The 24,616-nt window shown below is 41.9% G+C and overlaps 1 long non-coding RNA gene across 4 annotated transcripts in view; it reads left to right on the forward strand.

Annotated features, from left to right (window-relative positions):
* LOC133613348 (uncharacterized) overlaps positions 1 to 24,616 on the forward strand; it is a 150,498-nt gene that overhangs the window by 48,647 nt on the left and 77,235 nt on the right. For 3 of the 4 annotated variants that reach the window (XR_009816437.2, XR_012050785.1, XR_012050784.1), the window contains exon 3: positions 20,309 to 20,472. This is a non-coding gene — a long non-coding RNA (uncharacterized lncRNA). The remainder of the gene's footprint in view (positions 1 to 20,308; positions 20,473 to 24,616) is intronic. The other variant, XR_012050786.1, reaches the window with a different exon arrangement.

The raw sequence follows: 24,616 nt of genomic DNA on the forward strand, positions 1-24,616 counted from the left end.
ACCTATTTAACCGAATAGAACCAACGTGAGCTCCATACATCACTTATTGCTGATATGGGATCAATAGTGGATTCAATTAGCTAATGATACAGACCATGACTTCCTGGATCGACTACAGAGCTTTTATTAGGGAGTTAACCTTTGATTTCAATCCATGTTTACATGTTTAATACTTGAATTTTTACTTGATTGGATCTGCCACAAAACGGGCGCATGACTTTACTCAGTTTGCTTTTTTCAAACGATGATCACAACAGACATGAGCCATTCGAGAGTTCATTTGGAAACTGGACCGATTATTTTCTGTGCCGTCGACCAGTAGAAACCCACCTTGCCATCAATACGGTATTCGATTTCTTGCCATGTTCGCTTACAGTACCCAGTACCTTTTATAGTACCCCTTCCACCAACAAAGTACCTGTAACACCAAATTTCAATCTGATCACAAAGTTTAATAAATAGAACAAATCTGGTTAAGACATCTTATCAACGGACTTTGTAATACATTCTTAAAATTGTAGAGAGACTATGGATACCCTGTACTTATTACTGTTCTAGCAGTTTTGTACTAAGCAGCCATGTTTGTTGAGCTTCTACGACAAGTTTCCAGTTTATCTGAGGTGATGATATATGAACTTTTCCTATAATGTTAATATTTTTTTAAATTAAAGAAGATATGCATACATTTCCACCAGAGTCATCTTAGTAGGTGCAAAATATCTTGAACACCTTTCGGACGTTACGATGCAGTGGAACTTCCATTTACAAACTTAATTGGTTCTTGAACAGGGTTCGTAAACCGAAAAGTTTGAATAGTAAAGCATAGTTTCTCATAAGAATCAATGTAAACATGAATAATTAGTTCTAGCCTTGACAAAAGTCCCTATTTTAGTATTAGTAATTTGACCTTGTGGGTGGGTACATTTGTGGCATTGTTAAAGACTGGGAGTTTCGGAGTGATCGACTAGCTGAGGCTTCATTTAGTCACCGCTAACGTTAGCAGATTGATTGATTGATTGAGACTTTTATTAGTAGATTGCACAGTGAAGTACATATTCCATACAATTGACCACTAAATGGTAACACCCCAATAAGTTTTTTGACTTGTTTAAGTCAGGGTCCACTTAAATTGATTCATGATACAGATATATACTATCATCATAATACAGTCATCACACAAGATGATCATCAGGGTATATACATTGAATTATTTACATTATTTACAATCCGGGGTGTGGGATGTGGGGGGGGGGGGTTAGGTTTGGTTGTCATCAACAATTGCATCATCAGAGAAATGGACATTGGAACAGTGTAGGACTGACTTGGTAGGATATGTACAGCAAGTAGTGGACATAGAGAGAGAGAGATCAGAAAGCATAAGATAAAGTATCTACATTTGATTATTTACATTTGATTATGAACAATCCGGGGAGGATGTTAGTTTAGGGTTGAAGAAACTAGCAGTGTGAGGGGATCCTTCATTGGCCAGTATGGCCTTCTTCTTTGCTGTAAAAGGTTTGGTGTGTAAAGGTCCCCTGTGGCATCTTTTTCAGTCTCATCACAATTAAAGACTTGCTGCAGAACAAAGACCCCTTCGCTGATAACATCCTCGAACTGAAGGTGCCGCAAGCCAGATAAGCGCTAGCTCAACGCGGTTGTCTAGTAACCCGAAGCTATATCAATCAATCAATCAATCAAGGTTTATTTATGTAGCCCTAAATCACAAGTGTCTCAAAGGGCTGCACAAGCCACAACGACATCCTCGGTACAGAGCTCACATAAGGGCAAAGAAAAACTCACCCCAGTGGGACGTCGATGTGAATGACTATGAGAAACCTTGGAGAGGACCGCATATGTGGGTAACCCCCCCCCTCTAGGGGAGACCGAATGCAATGGATGTCGAGTGGGTCTAACATAATATTGTGAGAGTACAGTCCATAGTGTATCCAGCATAGCAGTAAGAGTCCAGTCCACAGTGGGGTCAGCAGGAAACCATCCCGAGCGGAGACGGGTCAGCAGCGCAGAGATGTTCCCAACCGATACACAGGCGAGCGGTCCACCCCGGGTCCCGACCCCGGACAGCCAGCACCCCATCCACGGCCACCGGACCTGTGTGTCTCCCCCTCCACAGGGATAGGGGGGAGTAGAGGAGAAAAGAAAGACTGAGAGTTTGGACACATTTAAAGCGTTTCTGGTAACACGAAGTGATCTCTAAGACAGGCTGACACAACTCTGACCGGTGCAAAGAACGACAATTGTGAAAATAAACAAGTCAGAAGTACTGCTCGCCGTTGAAGGTCTTCGAAATGGCAGTGCCTGTGTGTACAGGAAGTGAGGTCATCAAAAAGGCAACCCCTGCTGGCTTCAAAGCAGCATGCAAATCAATGAATGAAGCGTTCGTACCGAGACATGGTTCACACACAGAGGCATATTTGACTCGACGTAAACTGAAAGATCGCAAATGGAGGCGTTCGTAAATCGAGGTTCCACTGTAATTACGTTGTTAAACGGTCCAATGTTGCATGGAAGTTTTTTTGTCTGACTTTAGACGATTTCGCAACTCCTATTGTAGTTATCAGTATAATTAATCTGGTATATTACCGTATTTTTCGGAGTATAAATCGCTCCGGAGTATAAGTCGCACCGGCCGAAAATGCATAATAAAGAAGGAAAAAAACATATATAAGTTGCACTGGAGTATAAGTCGCATTTTTTGGGGAAATGTATTTGATAAAAGCTAACACCAAGAATAGACATTTGAAAGGCAATTTAAAATAAATAGTGAACAGGCTGAATAAGTGTATGTTATATGAGGCATAAATAACCAACTGAGAACGTGCCTGGTATGTTAACGTAACATATTATGGTAAGAGTCATTCAAATAACTATAACATATAGAACATGCTATACGTTTACCAAACAATCTGTCACTCCTAATCGCTAAATCCCATGAAAAATAATATTATTTGATATTTTACGATAATGTGTTAACAATTTCACACATAAGTCGCTCCTGAGTATAAGTCGCACCCCCGGCCAAACTATGAAAAAAACTGCGACTTGTAGTCCGAAAAATACGGTAGTTTTAAGCTATAAGCATACTCCTAATCTATTCTTAGTTTGAGAAACGGAACAGTAGTTTCGAGCCAAGAGATTCTGCTGTTAAACCAGTATACTACGTCTCTTTATCGCATTACATTAAGAGGTGATTTCGCAGTGGACCGTCTTGTTCACGTGAGGACCGCCATAGCCCCCCTAGCCTTTTGAACCTTCTCAGACACGAGCATTACAGACGACTGCTGGAAGGTTCTCATTTGATTGTGGCCAAAAGTCTGGATATCATCAGGTCGGCTACGCGCTCTGTAAACAGAGCGGGCATTGAATACATTAGTCGCCGCATCGATTTGAACCTTTCCCTTCGTATAAACCATGTTGCTAACATCCGCTCTCCTCCTCGTTTAATCTCTTTGTCAATCATCTTTCGCTCCTTTCCAGTTCCCCTTTTGTGGTGTTGTTATGTTCGAAGATGTGTTTGTAGTTTTGACTGCAATATTAGTGACAGTGTGATTGAGACACAACACACTAAAGCAGAGGTGTCAAACTTGTTTTCAGTAAGGAGCCGCTTGTAACGATGATTAAACAAGATTTCACCTACTATGCATTTCATCATTTTATTTTTTTACGTACTTTGTAAAAAAAAAAAAAAAATCTAAAAAAAATCTGTAGACTGGTAGCTCAGTCGCCAGAATTTTATCGTAGATTAAGGTGTTTTTCTTTTACAGCATCCATCCATCCATTTTCTACCGCTTGTCCCTTTCGGGGTCGCGGGGGGTGCTGAAGCCTATCTCAGATGCATTTGGGCGGAAGGCGGTGTCCATCTTGGACAAGTCGCCACCTCATCGCAGGATCAACACAGATAGACAACATTCACACTCACATTCACACACTAGGGACAATTTAGTGTTGCCAATCAACCTTCTTTTACAGCATATTATTGTAAATAGAAAAATGGTACCACTACTTTTAAAGGTAAAATACTGGCGACACAGCGACCAGTTTTTGCCGTGAAATCTATGGTTGTTGTTGATTTTACAGTGTATTAGTGAAAATGGAAAAATGATACCACCATTTTTACAGTTTGTCACTGATTCTGTTCATAACTTTTATGGACAGAATTTCTAGGCGCAGTCAAGGCGTTGAGGGGATCCGGTTTGGTGGCTGCAGGATTAGGTCTCTGCTTTTTGCAGATGATGTGGTCCTGATGGCTTCATCTGGCCAGGATCTTCAGCTCTCACTGGATCGGTTCGCAGCTGAGTGTGAAGTGACTGGGATGAGAATCAGCAACTCCAAGTCCGAGTCCATGGTTCTCGCCCGGAAAAGGGGGGAGCGCCATCTCCGGGTTGTGGAGGAGACCCTGCCCCAAGTGGAGGAGTTTAAGTATCTCGGAGTCTTGTTCACGAGTGAGGGAAGAGTGGATCGTGAGATCGACAGGTGGATCGGTGCGGCATCTTCAGTAATGCGGACGCTGTATCGATCCGTTGTGGTGAAGAAGGAGCTGAGCCGGAAGGCAAAGCTCTCAATTTACCGGTGGATCTACGTTCCCATCCTCACCTATGGTCATGAGCTTTGGGTTATGACCGAAAGGACAAGATCACGGGTACAAGCGGCCGAAATGAGTTTCCTCCGCCGGGTGGCGGAGCTCTCCCTTAGAGATAGGGTGAGAAGCTCTGTCATCCGGGGGGAGCTCAAAGTAAAGCCGCTGCTCCTCCACATCGAGAGGAGCCAGATGAGGTGGTTCGGGCATCTGGTCAGGATGCCACCCGAACGCCTCCCTAGGGAGGTGTTTCGGGCACGTCCGACCGGTAGGAGGCCACGGGGAGGACACGGGACACGGGAAGACTATGTTTCCCGGCTGGCCTGGGAACGCCTCGGGATCTCCCGGGAAGAGCTGGACGAAGTGGCTTGGGAGAGGGAAATCTGGGCTTCCCTGCTTAGGCTGCTGCCCCCGCGACTCGACCTCGGATAAGCGGAAGAAGATGGATGGATGTATGGCATTTTTACAGTAAAATGTTGCCGACAGCGGCCATTTTTTTGCCGTAAAATCCATAGTTGTTGTTTGTACTGTGTATTACTGTATGGAAAAACGTTACCCCTATTTTTTTTAATGGTTAAACATCTGGCAACTGAGCAGCCATTTTTAAAATGTATAATTTAATGAATAACTTGCTTTGAAATCAAGGCGATCAGATATTTTATTTGCCAGTCTATGCTAATAGAATATTTGCTACTTTATTAGGAAACACGAAAATAATTATAACTACCTTCCAACCTAAATTCAAACAAATGTATCTAACATTACATTATTAACATAAACAACATTATTATTACAGATTCATACTTAAGTCAAGCAGATATTTCATTGTTTGCGAGTGGCGCATCTCCATGCCGCACAACAGGTCATATTTACACGGCAAACACTCTTCTATGAAAATAAATGTATAATGAAGTGCAGTGTCGCTTGGCTGCGGCTTCAAACTGGTACGTAACACGGCACCCTGTGGTCACGCAAATGCCTTTTAAAAAGGGGTTTCATTAAATAGATTTTCGACTGAATCGCGATTCGTATTTGTAACGATTTCTTACTCTATAAAAAAAAAAAGATTTTTAAATATACTATGTATTTGTCCTGTCTAGCCACTCATGCAAATCATATTGTTTATGTAGATGCCCATATTTGCTGAAAAGAGAAGTGTGGGATACTTCTCTTGTTGCCCTATTTGTATTTGACATTATTAAATGTTTTTGTAAAATTTTAATAAACAAAACAGTTTTCTTTTAAGTAATAGTTTATCAGAACTGTTTATCTATTTTATGGAGGAATGTAATTAAATCATAAAACTGGCCACCAATGCCAGTAAACAAGTATGGATTTTGAATCGAGAATTGTTTTGAACTGAGGATCGATTCATACCATACCATACCATACCAACTTTATTTATAAAGCCCTTTAAAAACAAGCACAGTTGAAAAACAAAGGGCTGTACACCACAAAGAAATGAAGGCAAAGGACAGACTAAAAAATAACATTTAAAACAGAAATAAAAATACACATTTAAAAAGCAAATATAAATTACCCTAAGAACAGTTTGTTAAATAAAAACAGTTTAAAAGTTAAAAACAGTTCAAAAAGTTAAAAGCTAAAAACAGTTCAAAGTCTCATGCTGGGTTAAAAGCCAGTGAATAAAAATGGGTTTTAAGAAGGGTCTTAAAAATAGCCAAAGAAGGGGCCTGTCTCACATGGAGAGGGAGATCGTTCCAGACTTTGGGACCCGCAACAGAGAAAGCTCTGTCCCCTCTGAGCTTGCGCTTTGTTTTGGGTACCTCCAGGATCAGCTGATCAGCTGACCTGAGGGACCGGGTGGGGGCATAGAGGTGGAGCAGCTCAGAGAGGTACGGTGGGGCAAGACCACGTAAGGATTTAAAAACAAGTAAGATAATTTTAAAATGGACTCTAAAAGACACAGGCAGCCAGTGGAGGGAGGCTAAAACAGGAGTAATGTGCTCTCTTTTTCTTGTGTTAGTTAAAAGTCGGGCAGCTGCATTTTGGACCAGCTGCAGACGTGAGAGGGAGGATTTATTTATTCCAAAATACAAAGAGTTACAGTAATCCAGCCGAGATGTGATAAAGGCATGGATTACTGTCTCTAACTGTTGCCTAGAAAGAAGGTTTTTAACCTTGGCCAGCTCGACGTAAATAAAAAAAGCTGGCTTTCACCACTGTGCCAATCTGACGGTCCAATTTAAAATCACAGTCAATACGAAAGCCCAGGTTGGTGACCATGGGCTTAACGTGCAAAGCCAAAGGGCCAAAGTCAACAGGATCCAAAGCCAAAGGGCCAAGGTCAGAATCGAATCATTAGCCCCAAGAATCGAAACGTGCAGTGCCCTAAGATTCCCAGCCCCACCTTTTGACCAATCATTGAGTAGATCGCTTTAAACCGGGTTGTCCGTACTTTTTCCATACACCTCTAAACAATGGTTAAGGAAGGAAAGTGTTTTAGATTTAGTTTTAGGGGGAAATAAATCATAACATGACCTGTTAGCTTCTACTCTTCTGTGAAAACTTTCTGGAAGACTTCCAGACCACTCCGAATCTCTACCGCATACTTCAAAGACTAATACGTGTTCCTGTCTTGTCATATCAGCACTGCCCATTGTTGAAAGTAAGAAGTATGAGGCCGGCAAGCACACGTGTAATGTTCCATTGCGAGTTAAGTTTGCAGACGCTGGCATATTTTGGGTCTTAAACTCGATCCTGATGTATCGGAATGCTCGCAGCAAGGTAAATATCATGCACCGCATGACTATTCCAGTGGTATAGAGAAAATGACCACTCATCTTGTTGCCACCTTCTCTAAGCGTGATGCTATTTGCCAGCAGGGTTTGGCACAATCCTAATGTTTTTGATTTGAAAGTCTCAGGCCTAATCTAGCCAATGGCCCTGGACCCCTGCCGACTGCTATGACCACCTTGTCTTTGTGACTTTAGCACATAAGCAACAACAAAAGAGCACATGAATGTCATACAAAGAAGGCAAATATATGGAAATGAATATTGACAGTTGAGAATTCTCACAGCTTGGTTTGAGAAGAGGCGTGTACATTGAAACTAAGACTAAGAACGTCTGGATGTGTTCATTTATTCATGTATTACTTTAACGCTGTGTTCATTTGTTGCGTCTAACTCTGCTTTTAATGCGTTTCTCATTCATCTCCATGTGAGGCCTCCGTCAGCTTATGTGACAATTTAAGTGCTTGCATCCTCATGCACTCACCAATAGAAGTTTGTGTGTGTGTGTGTGTGTGTGTTTTCAGGGTGGGGGCTGGGGGTCCGTGGGCCTGGTCTGGTTGTTGTCCTGTCGCCTTGGCTCTGGTCTGATCAGTACCAGCAGACCCGGTAAGCGCTGAGCTGAGAGTGCAAAAGCATGTCAGGCAGCACACAGCTGTTTACACACCAGGCCGCAAACACCCCGCACCGACACGCCTCGCTCCTGATAAATAATACACACTCCCGACAGACGGCCATATTGCTGCCGGCATCAGTGTGTGTGTGTGTGTGTGTGTGTGTGTGTGTGTGTGTGTGTGTGTGTGTGTGTGTATAATAGCAGCGAATATGAAATACTAGACGTCATGCTTTATTTATTTTCAGGCCTATTTATCATCAATTTGAGGAAATATGCACTATAGTTGTATTGCAGTTCAATGTAATTGGCCTAAACCTGTTGTCAGGGGCTTCATAAAGGATCCCAGTTGGGGTCAGCAAGCATCCCTTTGGTTTAGCCCCGTACAGGACACATTTTGTAAAGAGTCCCAAAATGTCAGTACTATCCCACTTGTCAGGGCCCTTTTGTTTGCTGTATTTTTTGGAATATAAGTCGCACCTGCCGAAAATGCATAATAAAGAAGGAAAAAAACATATATAAGTCGCACTGGAGTATAAATCGCATTTTTTGGGGGAAATGTATTTGATAAAAGCCAACAGCAAGAATAGACATTTGAAAGGCAATTTAAAATAAATAAAGAATAGTGAACAATAGGCTGAATAAGTGTACGTTATATGAGGCATAAATAACCAACTGGTATGTTAACGTAACATATTATGGTAAGAGTCATTCAAATAACTATAACATATAGAACATGCTATACGTTTACCAAACAATCTGTCACTCCTAATCGCTAAATCCCATGAAATCTTATACGTCTAGTCTCTTACGTGAATGAGCTAAATAATATTTGATAATTTACGGTAATGTGTTAATTTCACACATAAGTCGCTCCTGAGTATAAGTCGCACCCCCGGCCAAACTATGAAAAAAACTGCTACTTATAGTCCGAAAAATACGGTATTTGTGCCCTGGAGGGGCATGGTGATAGGCAAGTTGCTGTCCATTCATTGGTCCAAAATCTTCCCTGTTTGATTATTTACTTTGTCTCGAATATTTACAGACTGACTTTACAGCATAACTACTGTATCTTATAGTGCAAGGGTGTCCAAACTTTTTGACTTAAAGCCGGCTGCATGTAAAGTAACATTATACTAATATGATGGATATATAATTAATATAATTCGATATTAAGAGTATGTGAAAGTACGACTCCTACCTTGTTTACTTCCGTGGTGACTTTCTTAAAGTTTTGTAATCAATCAGAAATACCAAGCAGCTAAAATGTGCCAAACATGGACAAGTGTGAAGAGAGTGTATTGCGTTTTTCCCATCATTCATTGCAAGGGATTTAATTGGGTGTAATTTTGAATTATGTGTTGTGATTGGACATTTTTTTTTACATCTACAACGTTCAGTGAGCAGATTATGTTACGTGTGACCATGTGTGTTAACTTTTTGTGTTAGTTTATTTGTGCCATGAGTGGGAAAGGTTATTTGGATCAGGTCATATATAAAAATGCTGTGCTTGTTCACTTCAACATGCAATTCATGGTCATTAACCTGAATTACTCACGTTGTCCACAAGATGGTGGCAGATTTACAGAAATAATACTGTCAGGTATTTAAAATAAAGTTGGAGGGACCCCGGGGCGGGCCAGATTCATTATTAAACTTGTGACGTCTCGTGGGCCAAACTGAACACGCATGTGGGTTGTAGTTTGGACACCTACAGTGCTACATTTATGAATGGCAATAAGCGTAATTGTATTGATGCATACTTCCTCAAAATGCTTTGTTCTATCAAGCATTTCAGGGTTTTCCACAGGACTGCGATCCATTTGTGGTGGTGGGTTGCGCAGGGTGAGGCAACATTGTTTATTTTGCATAGTTGACCATGACGCATGTGCATGGAACTGTAATGGACTCTGTAGAACAGGTGTCTACGTTTTGCCGCCTCTTCCACTTTAGAAAAATAGTATAGAGCTACAAAACGTAACACAGCTTACAAACTTTTAAAAGTTATCATTTAAAAAAAAAAAATGTTTTACAGGAAAACAAGTCTGTCCATGTGAAATCAAACTTTTGGTTAGCTTACCCAAGGGGTTGCACACTCGAAAAGAGAACTGAACACAGTCTTTTACTTGCTTCCCATGTGCCTCAGGACTCAGTCTGAGGCACATGGCGTCACAGGCAGGACGTTATGGAACTCCTTTTAAAAATGCAAACTATTATCACTAAGGGGTTGAAAAAACCTGAGGGAACCACAAAGAGGAGGCAATAATATTGTAGGAGAGTCACTTCTTTTTGTTATTTTTTGCAAATGTCACAAACATGTCAGAGCCGCTTGTGACTGCTTACAGATAGGAGATGCGGCCAATAGCAGCCCCCGCTGCTCGGCAAGTAGAGCAACACATGCTTTTATGTCTACAATAAGACACAAAATTTGTGTTAATTTGTTCGCTTTTTGGAAGGAAACAAGTATCAAAAGGGGTCGGAACACTCGATAAATATAGGGACTCCCATCGCTAAGTTGACAACACTCTCCTTATTCTCTGGCAGACCTCGGGCCTCATTTAATAAGAGTTGCGTGGATTTCCAACTAAAACAGACATACGTTAAAATGCACAATACATCATGCACAAGAAAAAAATCATATGTAATAAAGTGTGCGCACATTTCTTGTCACATCACAATCAACCTGGAAATGACCACAGACGTTTGCCACACCCTTTTATAAATAGGCCAATCATATTGAAAGTAGCCGTGTGCCTGAAATTTGCCATGAAAAAGGGCTTAGGCCAGTTTTCATATATGAGGCCTCTGGTATTTATGAGGTGAGTGTAAACTTACATGTAGATGTTTAAGTAAGCCTTTGTTGCGATTGAGCAAATTGGCCGCCATGTTTGCGTCTACCCTATCTAGCTTGAATGTGGAGTGAATGAATAATGGTTTCTCAGTGTGAAAAGCTGTGAGTCTTGGGGAAAAAAGCACTGTATGAATTAGGGGTGTAACGGTACACACAAATTTCGGTTCGGTACGTACCTCGGTTTAGAGGTACGTACATGCGTATCATTTTTGGTACAGTAAGAAAACAACAAAATAGACATTTTTGGGTTATTCATTTACCAAATTTTCAAAATCTTCCACCAAAAATATTTTTCTTACTAGAATATTTGATGTGAAGTAATCGCAACCTTGGATAGGTCAATAATTCATAATAACATTGATTTTGATTCAATATTATGTTTTGAGCAATGACCGTGGGCCTTTAAAACATTAGCTGTGGGCCGCAAATGGCCTCCGGGTCACACTTTTGACACCCCTGCTATAGATGATAAAAAATGAAATGTGATAAATCTATGGATAAAAAGCAGAGCCTGGCGACGCATGCGAGTTTATCATAACTCTCTCTCTCTCTCTGTCTCTGCCCCTCCCTCACCAATGCTGCTGCGCGCACAATTTGTTTTGTTTTTAACCCCTTCTTAACCCTGAACGTACATTGAAAATACACGCAACCCTAACTCAAAATGCCGGACATTTGAGGCATTTAAGAAACTCCGCCCTGACAGCTCCGCAAAAGAGGACATGTCCGGTGAAAAGAGGACCTATGGTCAGTCTATCCTAGCCCGTTAGCTGCTAGCATGCCGTGTGTTGTGCCTCGGTGTGCATTGTTTACACAACGTGCGTTACGCTACTTAATCCGGGTGGAAACTCGTTCGGTACACCTCCGAACCTGAACCCCCGTACCGAAAGGGTTTAATACAAATACACGTATCGTTACACCCCTAGTATGAATCCAATCCATTAAAGGGGACCTATTATGCAAAAAATATTTTTGTATTTGTACCTGTTTCTGTGTATTTGGGCTCTGCATATGTAAGTCCTGAACATTTTAAATCAAACAATGGGGTCATGGCGGAGATATTTATAAAACAATCTTGCCCTTCTTCAACCATAGGGCCAGGGCACGAGTCATTCCATCCGCATAAGTAAAGGGTTAAATACTCACAGGGAATAAAGGGTGAGGGCGGAGGTGGGGGGAACGGCTTTTCTTTGGAAACATCCCAGATCTTCTTTATTGGGTTTAATTAAATTTTCAGCTGTAATTGCAATTAAGGCACTTAGTATGTATAATAATGTTTGCATCACAGAGCAGCACAGATGCAGTCCATCAAAGACATTAAATATTAAAATGCATGGTGCTTGTATTAATCGCAACGCAGCGTGCCCATCGCTGTTTGTGTGTGTGTGTGTGTGTGTGTGTGTGTGTGTGTGTGTGTGTGTGTGTGTGTGTGTGTGTGTGTGTGTGTGTGTGTGTGTGTGTGTGTGTGTGTGTGTGTGTGTGTGTGTGTGTGTGTGTGTGTGTGTGTGTGTGTGCATAAACACAAGCAGCCATTGCAGAAGGGGAGGGGGAGCTGGGTTTTCTCCCTTGGTATTGGTACCCTCGCCTGGAGACCCCACAGCGCCATCCTTAGTGCCACCAAAGCGCCCGGTGCTGATATGACCTATATTCCTGCGCAGCACTCACACACACCGAAGATCCCCACGAGTGTTTGAATATTCTTCTTGCGCCTGCCAAACCACTGTACTGTAAGTCTAATGCAGAATTAGTGTTTTGCTGCAAAATTATTCATGACCGCACATAATGAGTGCATTTTTTAGTCAAAATGATGATTTGCTTGATTCACCTCTGCTACTCCCTTTTGGATCGCCATTTTTTTGGGGTGATTCCTTCAGTTTGCCACCAACACATACACACATATTTGGGAGGGGATGCTCACACACAAAATGTACACTGCATATTTTTGTGACAAGGTCAAGTTTATTTATATACAGTACAGGCCAAAAGTTTGGACACACTTTCTTCTCATTCAATGCGTTTTCTTTATTTTCATGACTATTTACATTGTAGATTGTCACCGAAGGCATTAAAACTATGATGTGGAGTTATGTACTTAACAAAAAAAGGTGAAATAACTTAAAACATGTTTTATATTCTAGTTTCTACAAAATAGCCACCCTTTGCGCTGATTACTTTTTCGCACACTCTTGGCATTCTCTCCATGACCTTCAAGAGGTAGTCACCTGAAATGGTTTTCACTTCACAGGTGTGCTTGAAGATCATGGAGAGAATGCCAAGAGTGTGCAAAGCAGCAATCAGAGCAAAGGTGGCTATTTTGAAGAAACTAGAATATAAAACATGTTTTCAATTATTTCACCTTTTTTTGTTAAGTACATAACTCCACATGTGTTCATTCATAGTTTTGATGTGACAATCTACAATGTAAATAGTCATGAAAATAAAGAAAACACATTGAATGAGAAGGTGTGTCCAAACTTTTGGCCTGTACTGTATATTGCGCCAAATATTCACCTCAGGGAACTTTACACATGGAGCAGGTCTAGAACCACACTTTTCAAACGTTAAAGAGAAAACTGAACCCAGGCTGCAATAATGCATTTGATGTGAATGTTTCTTTGGACCTGACAAAGCCTGAAAGAGTTTCAGCATATCAGTACATCCATCTATCCATCCATTTTCTACCGCTTATTCCCTTCGGGGTCGCGGTGGGGCGCTGGAGCCTATCTCAGCTACAATCGGGCGGAAAGTGGGGTACACCCTGGACAAGTCGCCACCTCATCGCAGCATATCAGTACAATTTAGCATATTTTAAATCAAAATCAATAGTTCCTGAGCATGATTTTGCCAGGTTCAAGAAGCATGCTGTGTGATTTTGTGACTTTTCGACACGGAAAACAAGCATTCATCACCTTTTTGTTATTTGGCTGGTGATATTTGATCACATGATACTACGACTTCTTACTACAAAAGTGACCTGAACAAATTCTACCTGCAAGTACTGTTGTGACTCGGGATGATGATATGATGATATGATGATGATGATAAATGCTTTAAAATGTAATATCGGAAATTATCGGTATCGGTTTCATAATTATCGGTATCTGTTTCAAAAAGTAAAATGTATGACTTTTTAAAACACCGCTGTGTACACGGACGTAGGGAGAAGTGCAGAGCGCCAATAAACCTTAAAGGCACTGCCTTTGTGTGCCAACCCAGTCACATAATATCTACGGCTTTTAACACACACAAGTGAATGCAATGCATACTTGGTCAATAGCCATACAGGTCACACTGAGGGTGGGCGTACAAACAACTTTAACACTGTTACAAATATGCGCCACACTGTGAACCCACACCAAACAAGAATGACAAACGCATTTCAGGAGAACATCCACACAGTAACACAACATAAACACAACAGAAAAATACCCAGAACCCCTTGCAGCACTAACTCTTCCGGGACGCTACAATATGCACCCCTGCTACCACCTCCCCCCACCCCCACCACCTCAATCCCACGCCCCCAACCCTGCCCACCTCAACCTCCTAATGCTCTCTCAGGGAGAGCATGTCCCAAATTCCAAGCTGCTGTTTTGAGGCATGTTAAAAAAAAGAATGCACTTTGTGACTTCAATAATAAATATGGCAGTGCCATGTTGGCATTTTTTTCCATAACTTGAGTTGATTTATTTTGGAAAACCTTGTTACATTGTTTAATGCATCCAGCGGGGCATCAGAACAAAATTAGGCATAATAATGTGTTTATTCCACACTGTATATATCGGTATCGGTTGATATCGGTATCGGTAATTAAGAGTTGGACAATATCGGAATATCGGATATCGGTAAAAAAGCCATTATCGGACATCTCTAGTTGTGACTATTCCAGAATACAGAAAATGGCCACTCATCTCCTTCCTTTACTGTTTTTCATTTTAAAGGGCTCATACTATGATTTATTTCTACATTTAAAACACTTGCTTGTGGTCTACATAACATGTAATGGTGGTTCTTTGGTTAAAATGTTGCATCGATTATGTCTTACAGATCACCTTTTTTTCCTCTTGAAGATGGTCTGTAAAACAATCTATGCAACATTTTGACCAAAGTAATGGTGGTTCTTTGGTCAAAATGTTGCATAGATTGTTTTACAGACCATCTTCAAGTCGCTTTCCGACCGTCTCTTTAGGTCTTTTTATCGTGCCTCCACTTCGACTGCATCATACATGTTGTAGTTTTTAGTGCTTCCATATAGAGTCTACTGACAGAATAAAAATGCGAACGATACGCTAATTTGTATTAGAAATGACAACAGCGGACGATGCACGTGCATGTATGAGCCAGTTTGCCCCACAACAAGAGGATAGCGAAAAAGAAAGCTCTTATTGACTACAATGCAAACTACAATGGCAGACTCGCGCAAAGCACTTTGGGTAAATTTATACCATATATGGATAAGCCTATGCATAAAACGTGATGTGACAGAGGAAATTACGAACAGCTTGTTTAGAGCAGGGGTTTTTAACCTTTTTTTTTACCTCAGTAAAAGGCCCACTCAAATATTAAATACAATTAAATTACCACTGATAGTCACACACACACACTAGGTGTGGTGAAATTACCCTCTGCATTTGACCCATCCCCTTGTTCCACCCCGTGGGAGGTGAGGGGAGCAGTGACCAGCAGCGGTGGTCGCGCTCGGGAATCATTTTGGTGATTTTTGGTGAAATATTAACACTTAATTGGTAATCTTACTCTTGCTTTTGATATCTGACCTTCTTAAAGTTTACCACCATGTCAATATTGTTTTATTTTTTTTACATAAACCTTAGGGTTAGGTCAGGCTGATTAGAAAAATAAGTGCTAATCAAATATACTGCATAAAAATCGACTCATAAATACCTATTGAAAAATAAATTTACATACAATTATGTTGTGCTAAAATAAACAAAACATTCACCACTTTCGTCATAATTTTTGCGCTTAAGGAACTTCTCTATGACTTTAGCTCCACCCTTCTTCTGTTTGTTTGATATTGTCATTACTGCCACAAGTGGTGGAAAGGGTGTATTACAACTAACTACCATACGGACCACAGCTGAGAAACAGATATTTTAGCTAGGGAGCCCCAACATGTCATGGCCCTATTTTTTAAGAAACGCTGGTTTAGAGGAATTAAGAAAAAGGGCAAGATTGTTTTATAAATATATATGCCATGCTTCCATGGTTTGATTTAAAATGTTCAGGACTTAGGTATGCAGATCCCAAATATACAAAAACAGGGGACACAAACATGGCTGCCAATTTGCTCCGTCAGCCCTTCCGACCACCACCAAACATTCATTCACGTGCAGGCTGGTGTGTCTTGCCCAAGTACACATGCCTGGGATGAAGGGAGCGAGGTTTGAACCACCAAACTCCAGTTTCTGGACAATCTGCTCCACCCTCTGAGCCACTGCCGCCTCGCTTCAATCATGTGACACTGCAGAGGCAGCATGTTTTTGAGTCAATAGTGATCCTGCCGGTGTATGCAAAACATTGATCACTTCCAGCAGCATACCATGCACTGTAGGGACTATTATAAGTGTAATGCAGAAAACACCCTGAACAACTCTCCAAAGTGTCTACATCACCCCCAAACTGATGGAGAGATGGAACAGGGACTGCCTACGTATATATAACCTGTGTAAAATTGGCTTTTAAATTAAATTGGCTTTTAAAGCACCTTCATATTGTGCAATACTAAGATATAAAATAATATATAGTATAGTGCCGCTAATAGCTAGCTGGCAACTGTCGTGCTAAGCGCTAGCTGACAACTGGCACGCCAATCAGAAGCTTAATACTGGCGCGCTGTTGATTGCTTGCTGACGACTGGCGTGCTTATTGCTAACTGACAACTAGGGTGTCAACCGCTAACTTACAAATGGTGCACTAATCGGTAGCTGACAACTAGTGCGCTAATATCAAGTATCATCAAGTTATCTTAAATGTTAACATGAGTACAAAACAATTATTCATGTTTTTGTGTGGTGTTCGGGTCTGTGGGACCCGTTTTTAATTTTTTATTAAAAGAAAAATGATACAATTAATTAATTTTTCAAACTGAGACTCACTGACTTTGCCTCATTTTCTGTGAGGAACATATATCATAATACCGTATTTTTCGGACTATAAGTCGCTCCGGAGTATACGTCGCACCGGCCGAAAATGCACAATAAAGAAGGAAAAAAACATATATACGTCGCACTGGAGTATAAGTCGCATTTTTGGGGGAAATTTATTTGATAAAATACAATACCAAGAATAGACATTTGAAAGGCAATTTAAAATAAATAAAGAATAGTGAACAACAGGCTGAATAAGTGTACGTTATATGAGGCATAAATAACCAACTGGTATGTTAACGTAACATATTATGGTAAGAGTCATTCAAATAACTAAAACATATAGAACATGCTAGACGTTTACCAAACAATCTGTAACTCCTAATCGCTAAATCCCATGAAATCTTCCTCCCCGGTGTCGCTTCTGGTATGTCCTTTCTTTCTGCTGCTCGATTGCCGTTCTCTGCTGCATATTTCACTACGTCCAGCTTGTAATCTGCAGTATATGATTTCCTTTTCGGTGCCATTTTTGTTCAGTCCTTCTCAGTTTTTATAAGTTACCGCCAATGTTGATGTGATCCATTTTAATAGCTACGGCAGTAGCATATAGCAGGTAGCATCCCATGAGCCACAATGCACTTCTGCCATGACCCTCCCGCGCCGAATTCTTATTGGTTGACGTGTGAGTGACGATTGCTGCCATTTGCTTCGTCTCTTACGCGAATCAGATAAATAATATTATTTTATATTTTACGGTAATGTGTTAATAATTTCACACATAAGTCGCTCCGGAGTATTTGTCGCACCCACGGCCAAACTTTGGAAAAAAAACGAAAAATACGGTACATATTTCATGACCACACACCATACACCCCCCCTACACATTTCTATTACATATAAGATGTCCGGGTCCACTGGACCCGGGGCTAATAGAAGTGTGGAAATTGATGTTCTGTGTACCACACACACACACACACACACACACACACACACACACACACACACACACACACACACACACACACACACACACATACACCAGGCCTAGACAGGAGGAGGACAGAATGTAGGTACACAGAACATCAGAGGGTCAAATGTGCGAGAAAATGAGAGCAAACAGTGTTGACAAACAATGTTGCAACCTTGTGTGGGAACCGCAGGTGCAGAAACACAAAAGAAGAATCCCTGTGGGATGCAGAAACTGGCAGAGAAATTTTCCGTGCAACGTTCATATTGTTGTTACTCAGCCAGCGTTTGTGGGTGTGATGGACCCGTTGCATTTTGTGGCTTTTAATGCCTCACAATCAAACACTTTTATGTTAAAATACTGAACAGATGTTTATTGGTATAAGGTAAACATCTGTTCAGTATTTTAACACAACACAACAATATGAACATTACACAAGGGTTAAAACTACAACGTATGGTGAGCAAGGTGTCCATGCCATGCTATTCATGAACTACACTACAGTGTGTTGAATCAATGTTAGTGTGTATTACGATACATTTTTCAATTTTTAGACATTTTTTTTTACTTTGAACTTTTTTAACGTTTAACTTTTTTTTTAAGAAATAGAGCATGTTCAACGAAGCCTACTGATTCAAGGACATTGCCATTGGTATTTGGGATGTCAAGCAGCTGCTGGAATGTGTGTGGACGGGAGGGGTTGTGAGGGGGGGCATCAGCAGTAAAATGGTGTGGCGTCCGGCCTGGGCTATGCATGCGTGGACAAATATAGCTGCCGTGGAGACTGTCTAAGTATAAGGCTCCACTGGGTTCTAATGGATGGGTGTCGCTAACCTGTGGTGCATTCACACCAGATTCCACGCAGACATTTCTGCACAGTGGCAAACAAACAAAGCGGGGGGAAAAACAAAAGCGGCGAGGCCCATGCTAATCACCAGGCTCAGTGGTGCATCTGTGGCCGGGCGGCGGACATGTTGTGTTTGTCTGCGCGTACAAGTGCATCAGTGATTGTGAGAACCACCACCACTGGCCCATATGGACTGTGGGACAAAATTGTCTTGAGGGGCACATTTCCAGAAAGCCACAAACCAGAGAGCCCTTCACTATTATTCTTGTTTTGTATATTCCGGAGAGCCAGCGTCCTATGACAGCACTCCAATGTTTTTTAAGAATCCGCTGCAAAAATGTGAGTCTCTCACAAGTTTTTTGAACTGAACTCACAGGCCATCAGTTGAATAGTCCAAATGATGAAAAAGAGAGGACCTAAAATGGAGCCTTGAGGAACACCACTAGTCGAACTAAAGACGTTGAACAAATGACTACTGACTGCATCTGAAGTAAACAAGCTACAGCAGTACAATGTTGATTGTACATGCATGACTGATAAAACAATGTTGCAAAATAGTTGTATTTGTAAATTGAGACAACGTTGATGGTTGGGAAATGACCAAAATTCATTGGTCAAATCAACGTCACCACCTGACATTGATTAAACATCGTCTAAAAGCATGTTGTTTCAACGTTGTATTTGTGTTGTAGAATATTGGTTGGGGAATGACCGAAGTTCATTGGTCAAATCAACGTCAGAACCCGACATTGATTAAAAAGCATGTTGTTTCAACGTTGTGATTGAGTTGTTCAATGTCAGGACCTAATTCAACAAGTTCCCAACGTTGTTTTAATGTCTTGTGCTTGCTGGCTAGGTACCTAAATCCCATTATCAAAAAAAATGTTACTGCCAAAAAGGAGAGGACTTAAAAAGGTGACTTGAATTACACGTTATGACAGCATTGTTCTGTTTGCTAGCAAGGTTAAAATATCAATGCAAGTATATGCCAATGTGTTTACTGTGGTCCAAGTTTCTCCATACAACAGGGGCACTTGCAAGTTTTGAACTGAACTCGGGGGCCGCTGTGATGCCGGATTGGGCCTCCGGGCCGCCAGTTAGATACATAAAGCCTTGCTTTACAACAATTGATCATAAAAGCAGAGTAACTCTACTTTGAAGGTCCTAAGAAACATGTACTGTACGCTTTAATCCTTCATCTAAACGTGTTTTAAGCAGCATATCATGCTGTGTTATTGTAACTATTTCATTGTATCATCTTTTGTTGTTGCCGCCTTCAAACAGCAGTTTGTCCTGATGTTGTCAATTCTAGCAGCGAGCAGCATACCATGCATGGTCATGTTTAAAGCTGATCAACATACATGGAAAATGTGGCGAGATGCCAAGCGATTGCTGCATGAAAACAGCTAGTTGTATGGAAGCAACAGACAATCCTAGTTGTTATCCACCTGCTGGCTTCTTTACGTGTTGGGTGACAGGAAAAAGCCCAACTAAGTGGATAAAACAGGGCCACGTTTGAGCTACATCACACAGCGACTAAAACGGTGCGTGTAAATGTGCTGCATTTGTGTGTTTTCAGTGCATGGATGGCTACAGCGAGAGGACGAGCAGGATGTTTATGAGCCACGATTGTCCTGAGGACACAGTGGCGAGTCCAAAGGTCGCTCTTTTTCAACTACTACTGCTGCTGCTGTGGCCGTCTGATTCTGGGCCCATCATTAACCAGCTTTTAACTGCAGGTTGGTGAGTACAATTTAACAAGCCAGGCGTTGTGTCGAAGGCACACACACACACACACACACACCCATAATGTCATCTCCTCCCTCCAATATCCGGACCGTTAAAGCTCTATTTATTAACCAATGAAAAAGTCCTGTGATACTTGAAGTGCACTTGGTCACCTTTGTCCAACTGTACCATCATTTTGTTTTTGTCTTCTTTGCGCGCGCGCACACACACACACACACACACACACACAACCAGGATGCTGTGATAGTTTATAGATTTACACACATTTATGTATCTATCTGTCTATCCATCTATCTACAGTATATTCCTCTTATAACGAATGAAACCGATAAAGTGTTTGTTTACGGTCAAAGGTCTGTTCCAAGCTTTATCGCTCTACGTATCTCTATCTATCTCTCCATCTATCTTTTTTTATTGCTATCGCTATCAGTCCGTCCATCCATCAATCATTCCATCTAATTGCTGGTGAGCCATGGTCTTGACCTAATATAATGTATTTTATATTTACAAACATGTGCAATTTTACGGAAATATGCATTTTTAAGCGTTCATTTTCACATCAAAATATGACTTCCGTGTTTTGTTTTGTTTTTACATGTTTTTTCAATTACTGAAGCACGATTTTGAAAAGAGAGCCCAGTTTTTCAAAACACTACACACAATTAGCACAAGAACACTCTTGTAAAAACTACTACCAGTACTTTATAAAAATGATATTTTTTTACCATAACACACGTTTCATGTGACTTAATTCTGTCCGAACATTATACATTATACATTACACTGCTATGCTGAACGTAAAACACTTCTAGCCATTCTACTGATTTGAGTAATGTAAGTGAAGGACACAGGGAAAGTGAAAATATACAATACAGAAAATTCACCCAACCCAACATAAGACCAATGCTGCAGAATGATGAAAATATAATATTTTTCTTTAAATCAGTCGAAATTTCAACACAATAGTGAGCATAACACTGAAAAAAAAAAAAAATACGCCCACAAACAAAGAAAATATGGGGGAAAACTGCCAAAAATGGAAAAGAAAATCCAGCAGGGAAAATAAAGAAGACAGGTGAACTCTGTTGCCTTTTGGTAGTGCTCGAACCTGATTGGTGTGTCTGCAATTAAGCAAATATGTCTTGGTGCACCTGAGTGTTGTGTTTAACCAATTGGCCAGTGAGTGTGGTCGTGTGAGAGTTGGTGCTTTGGAATTTGCAAGAAGGTGACATCATGATATGTATCTGTGGCTAATGTATACACGTGTGTTTAGTGTTCTGCAATTCACTGTGGGCGGTGGTTTGCAAAAAGTGTGAAGCTGACGTTGTGCTTGTAGTTGTGCTAATCTGGTGTGGTGTTTTGCTCCGTGAGTGTAAGGTTTTGATAATTGTGTAAGACTTTTGATATTAGTGTTAACGCAATTAAAAAAAGAACTGTAATGAAATCTCAATAAAAATGACCATCCAAACAACATTTTGCCTCAGCCGCAGGTGCTTACTGTTCCTCCTGCCTAAACGCAGCACTTAGTTGCAGGACAGGGAGACGATCAGGAGCACCGAAACAAGCTCGCTATTTAGCTAACCATCTCGCTAGCTTACCTGTCATCGCCTGGGTTCGCTCTGCAAGCGACAACATTGACAGCTGTTCACTTTTCTGCTAATCATATTTGGATGATTACAATCCAAACACTGTTAGTTCCAAACCAGTTGTAGTTGTAGAGTATTTATTAGTAGCCAGCGATAAGGTTTATTTATTACGGGACGGATGTAAACAGAGGTCACAACACAGGAAGTATATTACCTGAGGGGGCGTGGCTACAGGATAGAGTTGCCAAATGGGAAAGTTATTTGCATGCATGTTGTAGAATTATACATTACATTTTCAATGATGATGTTAGTAAATTATCTAGTAAAAAAAATACATGGACATGAAAAGTGTCAAAACGCCAATCAAAAGAAGTTGGTAGATGAGAATAAATCTAAAGGTGAACTATAGTGTAGAAATGCACTCAATTGCAGGAAATGTAGTCTCTTTTTTCAAATGTTTCTTTTGGGGTTTGGGTGGCAGCAACATTTTCCTCCTTTTTTTCTCAAATTTCTTCTTTTTTCCTTAAACGGTGCTCACATCTCTGTATTTAAAGGGGAACATTATCACAATTTCAGAAGGGTTAAAACCATTAAAAATCAGTTCCCAGTGGCTTATTTTATTTTTCGAAGTTTTTTTCAAAATTTTACCCATCACGCAATATCCCTAAAAAAAAGCTTCAAAGTGCCTGATTTTAACCATCGTTATAAACACCCGTCCATTTTTCTGTGATGTCACATAGTGATGCCGATACAAACAAACATGGCGGATAGAACAGCAAGGAATAGCGACATTAGCTCGGATTCAGACTCGTATTTCAGCGGCTTAAGCGATTCAACAGATTACGCATGTATTGAAACGGATGGTTGTAGTGTGGAGGCAGGTAGCGAAAACGAAATTGAAGAAGAAACTGAAGCTATTGAGCCATATCGGTTTGAACCGTATGCAAGCGAAACCGACGAAAACGACACGACAGCCAGCGACACGGGAGAAAGCGAGGACGAATTCGGCGATCGCCTTCTAACCAACGATTGGTATGTGTTTGTTTGGCATTAAAGGAAACTAACAACTATGAACTAGGTTTACAGCATCCATCCATCTTCTTCCGCTTATCCGAGGTCGGGTCGCGGGGGCAGCAGCTTAAGCAGGCAAGCCCAGACTTCCCTCTCCCCAGCCACCTCGTCCAGCTCCTCCCGGGGGATCCCGAGGCGTTCCCAGGCCAGCCGTGAGAGATAGTCTTCCCAGCGTGTCCTGGGTCTTCCCCGTGGCCTCCTACCGGTCGGACGTGCCCGAAACACCTTCCTAGGGAGGCGTTCGGGTGGCATCCTGAACAGGTGCCCGAACCACCTCATCTGGCTCCTCTCGATGTGGAGGAGCAGCGACTTTACTTTGAGCTCCCCCCGAATGACAGAGCTTCTCACCCTATCTCTAAGGGAGAGCCCCGCCACTCGGCGGAGGAAACTCATTTCGGCCGCTTGTACCCGTGATCTTGTCCTTTCGGTCATGACCCAAAGCTCATGACCATAGGTGAGGATGGGAACGTAGATCGACCGGTAAATCGAGAGCTTTGCCTTCCGGCTCAGCTCCTTCTTCACCACAACGGATCGATACAGCGTCCGCATTACTGAAGACGCCGCACCGATCCGCCTGTCGATCTCACGATCCACTCTTCCCCCACTCGTGAACAAGACTCCGAGGTACTTGAACTCCTCCACTTGGGGCAAGATCTCCTCCCCAACCCGGAGATGGCACTCCACCCTTTTCCGGGAGAGAACCATGGACTCGGACTTGGAGGTGCTGATTCCCATCCCAGTCGCTTCACACTCGGCTGCGAACCGATCCAGCGAGAGCTGAAGATCTTGGCCAGAGGAAGCCATCAGGACCACATCATCTGCAAATAGCAGAGACCTAATCCTGCAGCCACCAAACCAGATCCCCTCAACGCCCTGACTGCGCCTAGAAATTCTGTCCATAAAGGTTATGAACAGAATCGGTGACAAAGGGCAGCCTTGGCGGAGTCCAACCCTCACTGGAAACGTGTCCGACTTACTGCCGGCAATGCGGACCAAGCTCTGGCACTGATTATACAGGGAGCGAACTGCCACAATAAGACAGTCCGTTACCCCATACTCTCTGAGCACTCCCCACAGGACTTCCCGGGGTACACGGTCGAATGCCTTCTCCAAGTCCACAAAGCACATGTAGACTGGTTGGGCAAACTCCCATGCACCCTCAAGGACCCTGCCGAGAGTATAGAGCTGGTCCACAGTTCCACGACCAGGACGAAAACCACACTGTTCCTCCTGAATCCGAGGTTCGACTATCCGGCGTAGCCTCCTCTCCAGTACACCTGAATAGACCTTACCGGGAAGGCTGAGGAGTGTGATCCCACGATAGTTGGAACACACCCTCCGGTTCCCCTTCTTAAAGAGAGGAACCACCACCCCGGTCTGCCAATCCAGAGGTACCGCCCCCGATGTCCACGCGATGTTGCAGAGTCTTGTCAACCAAGACAGCCCCACAACATCCAGAGCCTTAAGGAACTCCGGGCGGA

The sequence above is a fragment of the Nerophis lumbriciformis genome, linkage group LG13 (genome assembly GCF_033978685.3).
Source record: "Nerophis lumbriciformis linkage group LG13, RoL_Nlum_v2.1, whole genome shotgun sequence".
In the NCBI taxonomy this organism is placed as follows: domain Eukaryota; kingdom Metazoa; phylum Chordata; class Actinopteri; order Syngnathiformes; family Syngnathidae; genus Nerophis; species Nerophis lumbriciformis.